The 17081-nt window shown below is 41.9% G+C and overlaps 1 protein-coding gene across 15 annotated transcripts in view; it reads left to right on the plus strand.

Annotated features, from left to right (window-relative positions):
• The window catches only part of ZMIZ1 (zinc finger MIZ-type containing 1), a 563555-nt gene that overhangs the window by 184595 nt on the left and 361879 nt on the right, over positions 1-17081 (plus strand). For all 15 annotated transcript variants that reach the window (XM_075000053.1, XM_075000048.1, XM_075000061.1 and 12 more), the window contains one exon: positions 11398-11477. The gene's annotated coding sequence lies outside the window, so the exon portion shown is untranslated. The remainder of the gene's footprint in view (positions 1-11397; positions 11478-17081) is intronic.

The raw sequence follows: 17081 nt of genomic DNA on the forward strand, positions 1-17081 counted from the left end.
ATTGCAGTGTTCTGAGAAATTGTTTTATTCTAACAATTGAGTTCCTATCTTTGCAAAATGTTTGAGGTTTTCTCAGTCTGTTACAATTTTCTTTTTACAAAACAAATCAGCTATAGAGTTGTGGTTTTTAATAAAACAGAAAAATCAAGAATTTCTTTGTCTTCTGAAGATTTCCCAATAGCAAAAGCAACTGATTTCAATACTGCACTCCATCTGTCTAGGAAAGAAAAAAAAAGGCATTAGTAGTCCACACATGAGCAACTTATTAGTTCATTTGGTGAATGCAGTACAGTGATTCAAGACTGATTTAAAATATTCATCCACAATTACTAGTGCAGCACAGTTCAAAGTGCTGCAAATCTGTGGGTTTGACTGAGAAATTTAAGGAAAATAGCTGCAAATTGATTCTGTATGTAATTAATGAAACATTTCATTCTTATGTAAATATTTAATGCTTGTGTCCTTTTTTTTCCCTCCCCGGTTTCCTTTCTCTCACTCATTTTCCCCCTCCCCCATTGTTTGCTCATGGAGTGTGTGTGCGTATAATTCATAGGAGTGTGGCTGGGGGTGAGCAGAGGAGTATTCATTCCATGGAAATTTACATTAGCTGAGTTGCATTTTCTGCTGTTACAGTGATCAGCTTAGAGGCGCTGAGGACTGGCAACTTTCATTGATTTTAATGAGAGCGACAAAGTCTTCTCACTTTTCAGGATCAGATCCTTTGTTTTGGAGGGAACAGACAGTGGTGCAGGTGAACTATTTAGCTATAGACTTGTAGCACTTTAAAGACTAACAAAGTGATTCATTAGGTGATGAGCTTCTGTAGGAGAGACCCGCTTCTGGATACAGACTAACACAGCTACCTCTCTGTTACTATTTAGCTATAGAAATGTGGGGCAAGAAGGTAGCTTTTCCCATTAAATGCCACAATAGTTGCATTGAATTTTGGAGGCCTCATCAGTGGCCGAGTTCAGGAAGATGCCTTCAGTCAAACCTCAGGCAAACTTCAGCTCATTTTGGAGTGATTGTCTTCCAAGCCAGTTCAGCACATTGGACACAAATCTTGCAATGTTTTCTGCTTTTAGCTGCTTCACTGTGTTGTTGATGGCTTGGAATTTCAGTTTGTGCTTGCTGACGGTTTTGTCGTTAGTGCAGGCCGAGGATCCTAATCCAAAGCTCTCCAAACAGATAGGAAAACCCAGTGTTCTAGGGCTACCGGTTGGGGGGTAACTCCTTATTTCATAAATCACTGAAGGGAGTTCTCGAAGATCATGTGCTGTAGCTGAACAAATTGGAAGGCAGTGCTACATCCCACCCCCGCTCCCCAAGCCCTCTGCTTCTAGCCAGCAAACCCCTGATGTGAAGGTTCTTCCTTTGAGGCATAGCTGTGTGACTAGTTGTTGTCCTGAGTGCTGGATTTACATGACATTAATCCAGCATAAAGGGCTTGCAACTGTAGAATCAAACTCGATCATGTGCTTGTGTCTCATTTAGGATGCGATGCTGCAGCTTTTGTTCCTAGAAATAATGGGACTACTCATGTGAGTAAGGGTTGCCAAATCAAACCACCTGCTTGGTGCCATTTGTAGGGATACAGCCAGCAGAAGGCAAGGGATATAGGATATGGGGTGAGTCAGCATTGCAGATGCCACACAGAAGAGGAAGGCAGACAAGGTTTTGGCCATGCAGGTACACATGCAAGCAATGTTTGGATGTGCTTGTGTGAAGTACCCAGCTTCAGGATACGGTTCTATATCTCAAAGGTTTTATGTATCCAATGATGTTAGTGCATGATATATAGACTTGTAATAGTCCATGTTGATTGGCAGCAAAACTGAGTTTTCAGAATGAAGATTTTTTTTATGACAGATAGGCCTTATTTTTTAGAAGAATGAGGAAGTTTAAACTTTCTGCAAAACGATGAAATCTCCTCCTATCGTTGTTTGAGAGAGGCTAAACTTAACACAGGACCTTCAGAGACTTTCTAGATAAATAATTCACTAAAGAATCCTGTTTGTATTTGATGCAAGACTGAAACACTCGTGTGGGCTGAAGTGTTTTCCAATATGCATAAATTGTTGAAAAATTCAATTTTTTGTAAAAATGTTTTGGGTTGTTTTTTTAGAATGTTTCATTTTTTTAATGAAAATTTTGGCCCATTTTTCCAAAATATTTACTTTTTTAATTTAGTTTCTTGCTTTCTCCTTCCCTCTAATTCTTCTGCCACTCCCTGTTTAAACATGAGTTTTAAGAGTTCTTTTTCCATCACTGACATGAAGGGTTTTTTCCATGCATCAGCAAGTTTTTAAAAAAGTGGCAGAGAGTCATTTATTTCAAACATTTCTTTAAAAAATAAGTTTTCATTTTAAAGTAGTTTTAATGAAATATATATCTCTTTTTAGTCAGCTTAATGAAACAGATGGACTACGTGCATTTGTATATGCATGTCTACATTTATGAATATATGCATGTATGTATGTGTTTATATATGCATATGCCACTTTTTAGAGAATCCACAAGAGTGGAAAACCCTACCCAGTTTGTTTTGCTCTGTAGTTCATGAGTGGAGATCACAGAATCACACACTTCTCTCTCAAAATGTATCCATATCCAGCCAGAACTACTATAATAGATTTACTAGGCCCAGCAAATAAAGACTTAAATTTATTAGGTGTTAGTGTTTTATATCTTTAAGTTTCATTTAATCCACAATTAAAATGGTTTTAGTGTCGACTCCATTTCTGTCCCTAGTGCAGATTTATCCCATGAATTGAGTATGATTAATTGTCTGTGGACTCTTATGAAGCTAATTTGTCCTCTTTCAAACATTTTGGATTTTTTTTTGTTTTTGCCACTTCACATTAATAACCCATGAAGACCTAATTGCTCTGTATAAAGTTAAAAGCTTACATTCTGAAGGGTAATAATTTTGATAGCAAAGTTATGCTCTTAGTGTTTCACTGGAGAGAGAAACGAATAGTTAAAAACAAGCATGTCTAATCTTGTCAGTGTTTATGCACCCAGAAGTGATATTGTCATTTGAGAATTAAGTTTATAGCACACATTTGGGTGGGAGACTCATGGCTGGATGTGGTAATAAGCTCCTTTAGGAAAACCTGAGACATTTTCTCCTCTCTCTACCACCTCTTTGTATTTTGTCATGTATGTGAGTCTTGTTCATGAATACTGCCATCTTTGCCTCTTACATGCCTTATTTCTTTTCTCTTGGCAGTAATTGCTGCTGAACTAGCTGATGACTCATCTGTTTCATTAGCCTTTGCTTTAAATGTAGCTTTAAGAGACTCCTTCCTGCCTACTGTTGTTTGGTATCCAATGCATGCACCAAAAATACAGTAACTTCTGCTTCTCTGCCAATGTGTTCTCTACCACTTCTCTGCAAGTGGCTATACCGAAGAAGAATCTGATCCACTAATTGTGACAGAAGCAGAACTCTGTGCCTATAAGCCACTTCTGTTGCTATCCTAGAGTGGGCGATAGTTTAAATACATAAAGCTATGGCTGTGTGTGTGTGGAAGCGGGGCAGGATTAAGTTAGAAATATGAAATAGGCTAAGAATGCTTGCTGCAGTGCTTGGAGTTGCCAACTTACCCAACCATATGCACCAGCCAACATTGCTGCAAATGATGTCTGGCCTACCCATTTGGGAAAGCTGGCACTGCCTTGGTAACATAGGTGCTGGAACTAGGGCCATGGTGGTGCTGCAGCAGTTCTGACTTGAAGTGGTTTCCATTGTGCACAAAGTTTACAGCAGGGGTCAACAACCCTTGGCATGAGTGCCCAGATTGGCACATGAGCCAATTGTCATTGGCATATGAGGTGGGAGCTCAGCCCCATTCCTCCTCCCGTATGCAGCCGGGAGCTTGCTCAAATCCATGCTGCCTGTCGATTAACAAAAGACCAGCTAATGCTACCAACCCCCTCCTAACTGGTAGAGCTCTGACTCTTTATTTATTTATTAATGAAACAGTTGTAAGTAGAACTGTTAGTGACTTGAGAAAGTATTGTCAGCACTCGGACTGTACATGGAGGTCTGAAGGTCAAATTTTGGCACTGCCCCTCAGAAAGGTTGCTGACCTCTGGTTTACAGTTTGGTTCAGTGGCACCCACTAGAAAATTTGTTCCAGCCTCCTGCTTGGTATCAGGATACCTCTCAGGCTCTTCCATCTCAGTGTTCATCTCCAGGCAAGATTCATAATGACTAGGGACAGGTAGGTGATATTTTTGCCACTGTGTGAAAATTTTCACAGAATATTCAAAATCTCCACATCAGACTGACACTTTTCAAAAACCGTTTTGTTTGAGAGATTGAAAGATTAAATAGCCAGCAACCCAGTGATGAGGGTACTCACTTGGGATGCCGGGGGAACAAATACAGGTTCTTTTTCTGCCTGGTTCCCAGGAGGGTCTTAAACCTGGATCCCATATGAGTGTCTTGACCACAGAACTGTGGGGGGGTGTCTTTTTTTTTGTTTCTCTTCCTGGATCTGTGCCACTGAAAAATCCTGAATCCATTCTAGTAGAGACCACTCTCTCATGCCCGAGAGTCAATAGTAAGAGTGCTCCCCACACACAGGAGTCCACATACACACTACATGACGAGTGGTAATCCTGTCAGATGGGTGATTCATGGAGGGGTAATTTTACTTTCATTGTTTTTGATGGAAATTGTTTTTGAGAAAACAGAAAAATATCTTTTAACAAATGCCCACTTTCTTTTAAACAGAAACAAGGTTTTGTTACAAAAGGGAACATTTTTTACCCATTGAAAAAACAAATTTCCAATTTCAGACCCTTGAAAACCTGATAATGTCAACAAAATACAAAGAAAATCAGTTTTTCACAGATGAAAAAAATCCATTACCACCCGTAATCTCTTAGTACTGTACTCACTAGACAGTCATGTAGGAGAAAAGTACATCATAAATGTTTTAAAAGCCACGTTACAGTTTAAACATAAAACAGTGCAGACTGGATAGTGTGTATAAGCCACCTAAGTGTACACCTAAAGAAGCTTCTTAATCACAGCTTTTTTGTGTAACCTGCACCAGTAGAACCCCATGATGCACTTAGAAGAGAAATTATGTAACACATGGTGGTGTCTTGGGGGCACCAGCCATCTGTTAGGAGGAAGGACATCCTAGTTAAAAGAAGAAAAAAAAAAGATACAGAGCCTGTCTCCTCCTTCAGTTGGAGCTCAGGGAAGACAGGTGGCTGCCTGCTGAAGTTCAGTAGCATGCAACCTGGGTCTACCCATGATTACAGGGAAGGAGGCAGTCTATGGCCCCTGTGTTGGCTGATAGATTGGGGGTATCTAGCCTATGTCTCTCAGATGTTCTACATGAGGTACGCAAATGGAGCATGCTCGTGCGTTGGAGAAAGTACAAGCTGATGCTTTGCCGCTAGGCAGGCAAGTCCATGTGCATTTGGGTCTGCGTTTTTGAAAGTAGACTTAACAATGTTAGTTAAATAAATTGGGGTGAGCAACCAGTTAGGGATTAAGAGTCACATGGATAGAGAACGAAAGATCCACATATTATCTATCTATCCATCTATGGATAGATCTATAGATCGGTTATGCATAACCAGGCACCCCGAGCTCCCCACTATAACCCAGTTCTTCACTCCTCCCCAAGAGCCAGGCATTCTCAGCCCCCTCCACTCTAACTGAATGCGCTCCTCCTCCCATAGAGCCAGTCCCCTCTCGCCCCAGCTCTAACTCAATGCTGGCGACTCACCAGAGTCACTACCGCCACACTCTTCTCCCCCCAAGCGCTGGGGTGCATACGCAGAGTGGCGGACAGCACTCCTGGTGCTCAACTCCAAGAAGGAGTCACATTTAATGGCTCAATGAGCAGCCTGCAAGTTTTCAACCCCTGAAATAAATGGGCTTGTTAAATCTATGCTGTGATAGGACTCTTGGATCTATAGCCATTATTTCTTTACTAGCATGGTGCTTAAAATCTGTACCACTAGGTTCTTAGGCTTTTCTTCACCATAATACAAGCGGGCAACTTCTTCTTCTTCCTTGTTTTTCTTAGATGGAAGCACTGTAGGGACCTAAGAAATATGTAAAGATCAAATGATGCTGCATATAAATTGCTACGCCAAATTTTGTAGCAATAGAAGTGCAGAAACTTTGCAGACCTATAGAGGGCTCAATTAACTAACTTATAATGCAGGCTGCGTAACGAAGGTACTGTAATAGTTGATGTTTAAAGACACTATTGTGCAAGTTTGTTTGTTTTCCTGAATAACGTGGTACACTTGCAAGTTTACAATCTGATTTAGGAAGCCTGTCAGATGAATACTTCCCATGGAATGTGTAATTCTAATACTGGATAAGGTGTTTATGAAAGAGGATGCCCAGCTTCTGGCATACTGAACAGTTTGTTCTGGTATTGGGGTATTCCTAATTTGAAAAGCATTCTCCATTTCAATGAGAATATTAGCGGAACTGGTAATGTAAGACTAGAATGAACTTTTTAATTGCTCTTCCTCCCTCAGCCCCAATTTAAGCCTCAGTGAGACCATCATTGCATGCTTAAGCACATGACCAGACCCAATGACAGCCGGGGGGTAGTTGTCCCAGGGCCCAGCATTTTAAAATGGCATGAATCTCTGGCCACCAGTGATGAAACTTTGGTAGCAGTGGCAGCTGGAATTCCAGGCCCCTTTTAAATGCTGCAGTAGCCCCACGCTGTATAACTTTGACAAAATGGGGAGGGAGACCAGTGCTGGGGTCTGGGCAGCTCTAAGGGCTCTGTCCTAGGCCCTGCCCCTTCTTCCCTTGGCCCCGCCCCTTTCCTTGGCCCTGGGGCCCATGGTGGTTGTTGTCCCTGCTGCACATAAATGAGTTTTTGCTGGATTCAGGGCTAACTGAGGCCTTCTTGGTTTGCTAGGGGTTCATCTTTTTTGTCCCTCTCTGGGTTTCACTTTCCCTGCTTTTGCTTTTAATGTCTTCTCCTGATCTTCAAGAGATGAGGGTTTGACTCCTAGTCACAACTTTTCTTCCATTTCCTTGAGCCGACAGAGGTGCGGATCTGAAGAAGAGCACGGGTGGTTTCTGAGCAGTGACATTCCTGGGTGACTATGGAGGAGTGTGGCTTAGCTGTGAAGAGAGTTCTTGACTGCCCTGTGTCTTAATGTGGGTGGCTGTGATGTCAGACCAGTGTATGGGAGGAGGAAGGGAAAACCTTCTTTTCTTGTAAGCTGCATAAGTGGTTGAAACTTTTTTGATCCAGCTCTAGATCATGTCACTTCCCTATTTGTCCCCTTTTGCGGCTTCCCCCGGTTTTCAAACTTTCACTTACCTCTTCTCCTGCTAAATCACTGCTTATTGTTCTTTGTTCACCTATTTCTTTTTTTTTCCCTGCACAAGCTTTCCTACTTAACAGCAGTTCTCTGTGTATTCTATTCCCACTCTTTATCCGTTCTTCCATGCTGCCCTTTTGTGTTTGGAACGGGCTTTGTTCTAATCCCCCCTTAAAAAAAAAAAACAAAAACAAAAAACAAACCAAAAAACCTGCTCCAGAAGGCCTAACAATAAGCCCCCAAGGAGTCGCATTTAAATTAGGAATATGTTAAACTGGTGATTGTGGATGATTTGCTGTGTGTGTGTGTCCAACACACACTCAAGCTATATTTTCCTTTCCCATTGTTTACTCTTGCTAATTACCCACCCCAAGTTTTCAAAAACTGTGAGTCAGGCGCCCAAAATAATAGTTGGCTTAAAAATCAGTATACTTATAAAACCATGCACTGCCCCTTCACTCCACACTTTGGGGTTCTATTTATTTGCTTTTTGTTTTTCAAGCCCCACAGGTGTGTGTACTTGGGTCCTGTTTCTGAACTTTTCTGCACAATGATGGGGGCTAGAAATTGGAAACAGATTTTCTTATAGTCACAAGGTTCTATGAGCTGAGGCCGAAAGAAAAGCATGGAATATTGTGAGACTTTTGATAAAATCATGAGACTCCCCCCGATAATACTGTGATCTGTGATCTTTCTATCAGCCTGATAACTTTCCTAATCTGTATGTAATATGTTGGTTGACCTTTCACTTAGGCTAAGGCTACACTGAGGTTTGTATTTCGGGATATGCTTGTATCCAGAAATAGAAACTCAGCGGCCAAACACCGTGCTTGAAATAGCAGGGCGATAGGCACTTATTTTGAACTTACACTGCACCGAGTTTGAAGTAAATTACCTTGAAATAACTTACCGTAAGTTATTTTGTGGTAGGCCTAGCCCTATCTTAGAGTGTCATTGTCTTGGAGCAGAGATTTTAGTCTTTTTTTAAAAATCATAATACACTGCATGCATTCATGGTCCTATAGAAATAATCTAGTATCAACTGCCTTGGATTTTAATGATTGAACATTTTATAGCCATGAAAACTTTATTTAAAAAAACACTCTTTTGGGACCCCAGATTGGTTTATGTGCTCCCTCTGCTGGCTCTTTGGGAGCAACAGACATACACTGTCCTTCAAGTCCTGTTTGTATGCAAACTGGAAGCTTTGTTATCAGGCATCGTCAGTGTTCGCAGAACAGAGTTCATCTTCACTGTGCACTGCCTGTATAACTGCCTCACTGAGGCTACGTCTACACTACCCTGGAAGCTCAACCCGATCAGGGCCGATCTTCCGGGGTTTGATTTCACGTGTCTAGTATGACATGTAAAATTGACCTCTCAGGGGTCACAGTTAACTCTTGTACACCTCGTGAGCCACAAAGAGTGATGGAGGTCGACGGGAGAAACTCGGTGGTCGATTTACTTTGCCTAGTTTAGATGTAGCTTGAATGAGTTGTACATGGAGGAAAGTGACAGAAGAGCAGAGAGACTGGACAATCAGGTTGACGCTAGTGAGTGTCTGTGCAGAAGTAGGATATGGGCAACAGAGAACAGGTGTGTTTGAGCCAACAGTTTAAGACAGGGATGGAGAATCCATTATGTGAGATCCTGAATAAAAGCAGTTCTCAACTGGTGTGTAACGCTTTCAGCCAGAGGTCAGAAAGCACTTTAAAAAAGGAAGGTCGGTACCATTACAGCCATTTTACAGATGGGGAGACTGAGGCCTAGAGACATAAAGTATCTCAGCCAGAATCACATTGTTTTGCAATAGAACCCAGAACTTTTTTCTCCTTTACCAGGTGGAACAAAATTTAACTTAAAGTGGAAGGAAGTGAGCGTGTGTTTGTTTGGGTGTGTGGTGCATGTGAGGGGACCTGTGGAAGAGAACAAATATGTAATGGGGAAAATATTCATTGTCATGAGTCTTTAAGATCAGTTGTTCACCAATGGTGTCTGTCAAAATCTAGACTTCCTAAAATGGCAGTTTTGAAAAAGAAACACAGCTTACTCCATTTCTGGGTCAGATTATTTCTTTAATAATATACTCACTTCAGTTGGGGTTCTTAGCAAACAATTTAATTTTTCACCTGTTTTACTTTTTGTGGACTATCCATAGCAAATTAAAGTTCCTGCAAACCAAATAAGAAATAACCATAGCTTACATTTTTTTAAATTATTCTACATTTGTCATCCAGCCCTGACTATGTGAGTATTTTGAGGCGTTTGAGTTGTCCCTAAGTATTTGGCTTCAGCTCATGATAATTGATCATTAGCTGGTAGCTGATGAACTGGGCACTCAAATCACACGGGATATTTTCAGCTTCAGAGACCTGGCATTTCATGAACGTTCTTGCAGGCAAAAATTGTTGTGTAAAAAGATATTTGAAATCAATTAAAAAGGATTGCAAATCTTATTCATGTGAGCACTCCACCCTCCTGCCCCCTACCCCCCGCCCCCTGGGGTATTCTGAGTTTTAGAGCCTGCTTCAAGAATTCTATAAGGATTGCTTGCTTGACTGCTGAGACAGCATGTAATAGAACCCATGCTGCCAGTAAACATTCCACAGGCTTTCCTCCCGCCCCACCATCACAGTACTACTTTTATGATTTAAAAAGCATTTCCTAGAACTCCAGGTGGCATGCCAAAGTAATCTGTAAATTTGTTTTGTTTTGCTTCACAGAGGGTGGTGTTTTTGTGGTATTTTGTCTCCCACTCGCCTCCACCTTAGGAAAGTTCAGGGTTGGACTGTGTTTGTTTTAATGATGGTAGCTCATAACGTACCTCATAGACTCACAGAATACTGGAACCGGAAGGAACCTCAAGAGGTCGTCAAGTCCAGTCCCCTTGCCCTCACTGCTGGATCAGGCACTATCATCCCTGATAGATGTTTGTCTAACTTCCTCTTAAATATCTCCAATGATTATGGTGACCGTATCTCCCCTGGCCAAATATGGGACATGGAGGAATGACGCCATCCCAGCTAAAATGGGATGGATGGCCACCTACCTGGGAGTCAGGCAATGGCTGCCTTCTGGGGGCTGCCACCTTGCTGGGGGGCTGTGGGGGGCAGCTGCAGCTCACGGCTGCCCCATGACTTGGGGCACGAGGAACTTGGCTGCTGCCCTGCCAGTGAAGTTGCTGGCTCTCTGCAGCCAGGGGAAGTTGTGTGGCAGCCACATGGGTCTAGCTCCCCCCAGCTGGGGGAAGTCAGGCAGCAGCCACACTGCCATGTGAATCCAACTTCCCCCAACTGGGGGAAGTTGGGCAACAGCCACGCTGCTGCTTGGGTCCAGCTCCTGGCTCCCCACAGCCGGAGGAAGTTGGGCAGCAGCTGTACCACTGCCTGGGTCCGGCTCCTGCCTCCCCGCAGCTGGGGGGTGTCAGGCAGCAGCCACCTGCACTAGTAAAAAAGTGGAATATGGGGCAATTAGCCCCTTTGGCAAAATAAATTAAGATTCTGGGATGGCACCCGAATTACGGGGCTGTCCCACCCAGGTTGGGACAGATGGTCTCCCAACCAATGATGGAGATTCCACAACCTCCCTGGGCAATTTATTCCAGTGTTTAACTGCCCTGACAGTTAGGAATGTTTTCCTAATGTCCATCTCAGCTTCTTATGCTGCAGTAAAGCCCAAGGACTCTCCATAAAGAAAATGAAAGAGTGTTCAGCATGGCGTTTAACTGGGGGTGAAGGTGTGGGGAGAGAAAGTACCTTTCAGGTTAACGAATCTGGATACTCACATGAGTAAAGTTCACTAGCTGCTTCCCCCTTCATTTTACAGATGAGGAATCTTTAAGGTTCAAACTGATGAAGTGGTTTGCCCCTAGTCATGCAATGAATCAGTGGCATTGTTGGTTATGGAGCCTGTGTTCCCAAAGCTTAGTCCTCTCCCTCGTCCCTCCAAATTGTTTGTTTTAGAACTTGTGCAGTTTCATTTGTTTTTGCAAGTCTGTTCTAGCAGCTCCACTTCTTCCTTGCACTAATGAGGCTGTGTGAGTAACATAGCTCTATTTCATTGTAGGAGAATGGCTCGTGTTGTGTGAAGACCCTGAGGAAATAGTGATCTCCTCCTAAGAGGAAGAAGGCACTTGTGGAACTCAGGTAGGAAGCTGTTTATTCTCAGCTGCGAAAATACATATGGGCCTCTTGTCTTTTCTAGTCAGCACATTGTGATTTATGCTTCAGCCGTTCATCTGGTTGCTATCAAGCTTCATCAGCTCTTCTGGGAAGCAGTTACATTGATGGCAATGACAAAACACTGCAAGCAAAGCCCTCAGTATAAACATTGATTGCTTACCTTGGTTTAGTTCAGTTGATTCTAATTTACAGTACAAACAAATGACGCTTGCACTGGCCATTCCGGTTGTAAACTAGAGTAGTAGTATCTTCCATACACTCCTAGTAAACTTGCACTTATAGTAAACAAACTATAGTGTTCTTTTAGTATTTCAAAAGTTGTTTCAATGGAGTTGTGTTCAGGAATTATACCAGGTGTAGCAGCGAAGGAAAAATACACCATTTTTTTTTTTTTTGGGCTGCATTAAGGCATTTCCTTCAAACCTGTTCTACTTTATTTGTTTGGGCCAGTCTGTTTTATATGGTATTTAAAATACGTAAGATGATAGTTTGTGCTTTTGGCATAGTTCGAGAGCACTTCCAGGGGTTTTCAATCTTTTTGCTCTGTGGTTCATGTTTTGTCTTGTGAATCATCTCCCCTCCCACTTGCTGTCATGTGGACCCTTTCCACTTCTACTCTCAAGAATGTCTTTGGCACTAAGTGTGTGGGAAGGTAACTTTAGGAGAATGTTTAACGTGTTTTCAGCTGTTTGAAGTGCACGTTAGCAGCTGGAAATAAGAAGGAGTTGTACCATGTGGTCATCTGGCTTTCTACAGCTCACCAGCCAAGGGTCCTTGGATCAGAATTTGAGAGGCATCAGCATTCATTATCAAATAGACTTCCCTTATCTATTGCTAACAGTATTTCTCCTCAGTATTTCAAAGATATGTAGAGTATGTCGATACTTACTGGTAGATAAACCCAGTTAGGGTCGATCTTCTGGGGTTCAATTTAGCATGCCTAGTAGGGATGCGCTAAAGTGAACCATCAGGACCTGACAATCAACTCTAGTACTCCTCTTTTTATTGAGGAGTAAGGGAGGTTGACAGGAGAGTTTCTCCCCTCAATCTCCCTCTGCGTGGATGGCCTGATAAATTGAACTTAAATACGACAATTCCAGCTACGCAATTGTCATAGCTGGAATTGCGTAACTGCAATCAACTTTCAGTTGCAGTGTAGACCTGCCCATAATTGGTCAAGTGCAGACAGTTGACTGGAAGCATTTCTTCATTGAAATTTCTTCCCAGCCTCATTGCAAACCCCCTATCTACATGCAATCCTATCTACACACTTATTTCAAGAACCAAATAATGAAAAAGAAGGCCAATATTTACACGCCACTAGAGGAAGAGAAGGTAGTGTGTTAATCTTGCTTCCAGCAAAAAATGCCATCCCAGTTCTGACTCAGATAGTTAGAAATGTTTCTGACATGGGTACTAGAGCAAGTTGTTGGTGTGTCTGTCATTTGCTGTACTTTTTTACTGCAGCCCTGCCTTCCTTTTGTGTGTGCTTTTTTTTTCTTTTCTACCTAGAAAACAAATGGTATAGAACTAACAATGTATGACACCCCCGTTCTCTCTTTTCCCTACATCTTGAGTGATTACTTGCAGATACTGATAAAAACTGAAAGTTGTTATTCAGCCTTATGCTATCCATCACCTTTGGTCACACTTAGCAAACCCTTGCATGGACAAATCCATTAATTAACAGTGCTAACAAAAATCAAACTGAAAAATGGAAAGACTCTCCCCCTTCTCTCCGCCTGCCCCAAGAGAGCAATTAACCAAGCCTTCATTGAGGGGGTGTGAGGTAGATGGCTTAATTATTTATTGCAAGAAGTGGAACAGTGCAGAAGAAGAATGATAAAACTTGTCTCAGAATACCCTGGAAATACTTTTGTAGCAGTATCCTGAAAGGTACTTTGGGGTTGTTCTCTACATCTGAATACACGTCTAAAGACTTGAGCCTTTCAGTACAAAATAATATGATGTGCCCAGCCATGGGTTAGAGAATCCAGCCAAATAATCTCTAAAAACAACATTGTGTATGCTCCCTGGCCATGGATTTTGGTTTCAAAGAAAAATTCCCTTTTCCATCCCATGAAGAAACTCAAGGGAAAGAAGTTCCTGGCTGTGCCTTCAGGTCACATGGTTTCACTGCTGTAGAGCTGGAATGTTTGCTATGGTATTTCCGGAGGCTCCATAAACACACGGAAAGAGCAGGTTTTTATTTTTTTGCCAGCACAAGGACATTACAATCTGGGAGTGCTAAGAGCTCAAATGATTAGGGTTTCTGTTACAAACAGTACAAATGTGCCTTAAAATGTATGTTTTTAATTGAAGAAAAACAAGAAAAGCAATGTTGTTGTTGTACACATGTGGGAGAATAAATCAGTTGTTATTGCTATGTATTTCTTGGCAAGCTATATGTGAAAGCAAACCCTTCTGATTAGATACTTGTAACAGTTCACTTTTGACATGTGTCATTTTAAAAGGCATTCTGTAATCTGACTTGATAGCTGTCATCTTACAAACTAGAGTAATGGAAACAAAAGATGATCACTCAAACAAGGTTATAGAGAAAAACCATTCCCTGTGTCTTGCTGTCACAGCGTAGAATCCCCAAGTCAGATGAGAAGAACTTTGAATTAGTTCTGGCTCTTGGGATCCTGCAGTTAAGATTATGCAAACCTGCTCTTTCTCACGGTAAGAAGAGTTTGCATTCCTTTTGACACTCTGGGTGTGTCCACACTACATTCCTCTTTTGAAGGAGGAATACAAATGAGGGAGATTGAAAATGCAAATGAAATGCTGATTTACAAATCTCAGGCTTCATTTGCATAATCACACATGGTCGCATTTCCAGAAGAGGCTTTTCCGAAACGAGGGGAAAGCAACTTTGATGAGAGGAAAATCTTACATGAAAGGCAGGAGCCAGTAAATTGCATAGGGAACAATAAATATACCAAATCTTCAGTGTCAAGGCTGCAGGAAGGATGGTTGGAAAATATCAGAAATTCTAGGGTTTGGAAATAGGGTTACAGTATCATCTTTTTTTCCATTATATGCTCCAAGAGCAAAGAGAAGTACAGCTTGCAGCTTCACCTCTTCTACTGCAACCTCAGCGAACATCATCTTAAGGTCTTCCTGCATCCTGGACCACTGAATGAGTTGAATTGTTTATGCAAGCAATAATGGATTGTGTGATAATGTCAGTGTTAATGATCAGTGATCAAAAATAGACTCAAACAAACGTAGATTTTTTTATGTTAGGGAGCTGTTAGAAAATCCCACGTGTCTTCTGAAAGGCTATTTTTAGCCATAGTACGCTGGTCAGATCTGTGGGTGTTTGAGGGATCTACAGGCATACTAGAGGGCTTGGGTCAAATATTCTACCTTGATAAATGGATGTTTCTAATCTCTCCTACGGAGACTTCAGTCTTACACTAAAATGGTTACTACAACAATCCATGACCTTCTGTTTGCTGATGACTGTGCATTATTAGCTCATTCAATGAAGGATGCCCGGAAGCTTTTTGATCGCTTTGTTACTTCTGCTCACCACCTTGGACTCACAGTGAGCCTCAAGACAAAAGTTACGCTTCAGCCTGTTTGGAAGGAGCCCAGCACTCCAGTGATCACTGATGCTGGTACAGTTGGTAAGGCTATTGACAAGTTCTGCTACCCCGGAATAGTGTCCTCTAGCGTAAACGTGGATCATGACACATCTGCTCGATTTGCCAAAGCCAGCACTGCCTTTGGAAAGTTGACCAAATGCCTGTGGAATGCTCATGGTATTAAACTCCATGCCAAGGTAGCAGTTTATCAGGCCTTTGTCTTGAATATCCTGCTGTATGTCTTGGAGTCATGGACAACACATCGCCACCATGTTTTGAAGCTTGATCAGTTCCATATGCACTGCCTGAGGAAGATCATCCACATGAATTGGTGGAACAAAATTCTTAACATGGAGGTTCTTAAGCTATGTGATGTCATTGGCATGGAAGCAATGCTTTTGAACAGACACTACAGGAGAAGCATCGGATCCGACAAGAATGTACAATGCCAGCACTTGGCGGTTTTCTTATGTGCTGTCTGTAATTAGCTCTGCCAATCAATGATTGGTTTAATCGCTCACCAACAGCATCATAGAAGATGAGCTCCATCAATCGACAGCTCCTTCCAAGAAGAAGATGATCTCTCCTCCCCTTTACCGGCACAAGGTCACCAAAGCATATGTGTTTAGCTGTTCCTTTAGACTGTGCTCTGAAAAACAATCAACATGTTCAGGAAATGGAAACGATCCAGGAATGCCCTCCAATCAGAGGAGTTCTCGCCACACTCAGTGCAGACTGCAAGGCATATTAAATGACTTTTAGGCTTCTGTTAGGTACTTTAGCCTATCCTCTTGCAGCTGTACTGTCGTTGTGAGGGTGAATAAATAGTATGCCATATTTTGCAGCCCATCCTTTTCCTAATTTCAGCAGCAGTGTTAGCATTGCCTGGTTCTTAGCCTACCTTGCTTTGTGCTTTGAAATTTGTACATTGGGTGGATACCTGCACTGAATCTAATAGTGGGTAGATATTTTTAACACTCTACTTTTTGTTCTGGGGCTTATCAACCAGTTGCAAGTCTACTCACCTGACACTAATGGAGTTTCATTTATGGCTTGGAAGTGTGCACCATAGTTTTCCTTTGTAACCAAATATTTTCAGTTTAGGAATTCAGAGGAGACTGCAGTGTCCCAACGCATAAAAATCGCATGAAGGTTATTGGGTTGTCTGTTGGACTGGCATAAACTAGAATGTAAACATCTTTTGGTCTGTTGCAGGAGAAGCCAAATCACAGATAAACAATGTACAGGTAAAATTACTCCTTAAATAATGTTAGTCTTTTACATGTGAAACAAATACTGTCTGAATCAAATTAATTGTAAATATACCAAAACTTTAGACGTATTTTCTTCAAAAGAATATCTTGAGACAGAGGAGAAATGTGTTTTCAAGTCAACATTATCTGCTTGAACTTCATTTTTCCAGGTGAACACAGATAAGTAGAGAAGTAGTTAACTGACTCTCTATAGGGTAGAATTGAATACACCTTTGTTAGCCTTGTACTTGAGTTGTTTTCCAGGCTGTGCTATCACATGTAACGCCCTGGTGCATGCCCAGCTGGAAAAAGAAGACCCTAACATGACTTCTTAGAGAGTTCAAGCATTGTATATGAGTTTTTCATTTCCTGGAGGTAAAATGTCTCAGTGCTTTCCCTTGTCTCTTAGTTTATCTTACCATTATGCGAGAGCTGCATTAGTGGGAAAACTGAAGGGAGATTCTGCAGCTCATTTTTTTTAAATGGATGTCTATTTTTGGGAGGCTGTTTTACATGAACAGACGTAGCCTTCCAAAGTCATCTTAAGCCCTCTCTGCTGGGGTGGCCAACCCGCGGCTCTTCAGCAATTAAATGTAGCTCCTGCTCCGAGCTGCGCACCGAGAGTGCCGTCCGCCGCTCTGTGTACGTGCCCCAGTGCTTGATGGGAGAAGCACATGGCAACAGCTCCAGTGAGTCACCAGCATGCAGTTGCAATGGAA

The sequence above is a fragment of the Carettochelys insculpta genome, chromosome 7 (assembly GCF_033958435.1).
Source record: "Carettochelys insculpta isolate YL-2023 chromosome 7, ASM3395843v1, whole genome shotgun sequence".
Taxonomy (NCBI): domain Eukaryota; kingdom Metazoa; phylum Chordata; order Testudines; family Carettochelyidae; genus Carettochelys; species Carettochelys insculpta.